Here is an 839-nt window from a genome sequence, read left to right as displayed (position 1 = left end):
ACAGCATTCTGGGAGACTGAGGTGGGAGGATTGCTTGAACTCAGGAGTTCAAGACCAGCCTGGGCAACATATTCTACAAAAATTTTAAAAACTAGGAGGGCATGCTGGTGTACACCTGTAGTCCCAGCTACTCAGTAGACTGAGGCAGGAGGCTCACTTGAACCTGGGAGGTTGAGATTTCAGGGAGTCATGATTGTGCAACTGCACTCCAACCTGGGTGACAGAGTGAGACCCTGTCTTAAATAAATTAATTAAATTAAAGTTGGATGGTAACTATTTAACTTAAAAATGGCAATCTTACCTCCGAGTTTACCTAAAGATACATATACGCAAAATAAGAATAAAATATCAGTTTGTCTTCTGGTATTCTCCCTAGATGCCACTCCTCACCTCCCTCAAAAAATAACTATGTAGTGCTTGCTTCGGCAGCACATATACTAAAATTGGAACGATACAGAGAAGATTAGCATGGCCCCTGCGCAAGGATGACACGCAAATTCGTGAAGCGTTCCATATTTTTAATAGCAAAGACTTGGAATCAACCCAAATGTCCATCTGTGACAGACTGGATTAAGAAAATGTGGCACATATACACCATGGAATACTATGCAGCCATCAAAAAGGATGCGTTTGCGTCCTTTGTAGGGACATGGATGCAGCTGGAAACCATCATTCTTAGCAAACTATCACAAGAAGAGAAAACCAAACACCGCATGTTCTCACTCATAGGTGGGAACTGAACAATGAGATCACTTGGACTCGGGAAGGGGAACATCACACACTGGGGCCTATCATGGGGAGGGGGGAGGAGGGAGGGATTGCATTGGGGAGTTATACAT

The 839-nt window shown here is 43.6% G+C and overlaps 1 non-coding gene across 1 annotated transcript; it reads left to right on the top strand.

The window, feature by feature from the left end:
• The first annotated feature begins 413 nt into the window (after positions 1 to 413).
• Positions 414 to 520, top strand: LOC117071620. The gene has a single exon (XR_004432388.1). It is a non-coding gene; the product is annotated as a U6 spliceosomal RNA (small nuclear RNA).
• The last annotated feature ends 319 nt before the right edge of the window (positions 521 to 839 follow it).

Source organism: Trachypithecus francoisi, unplaced genomic scaffold, assembly GCF_009764315.1.
Source record: "Trachypithecus francoisi isolate TF-2019V2 unplaced genomic scaffold, Tfra_2.0 Lachesis_group3, whole genome shotgun sequence".
Taxonomy (NCBI): domain Eukaryota; kingdom Metazoa; phylum Chordata; class Mammalia; order Primates; family Cercopithecidae; genus Trachypithecus; species Trachypithecus francoisi.
Note: the sequence above shows the minus strand (reverse complement) of the source record. Positions and strands in the feature narration are given on the sequence as shown.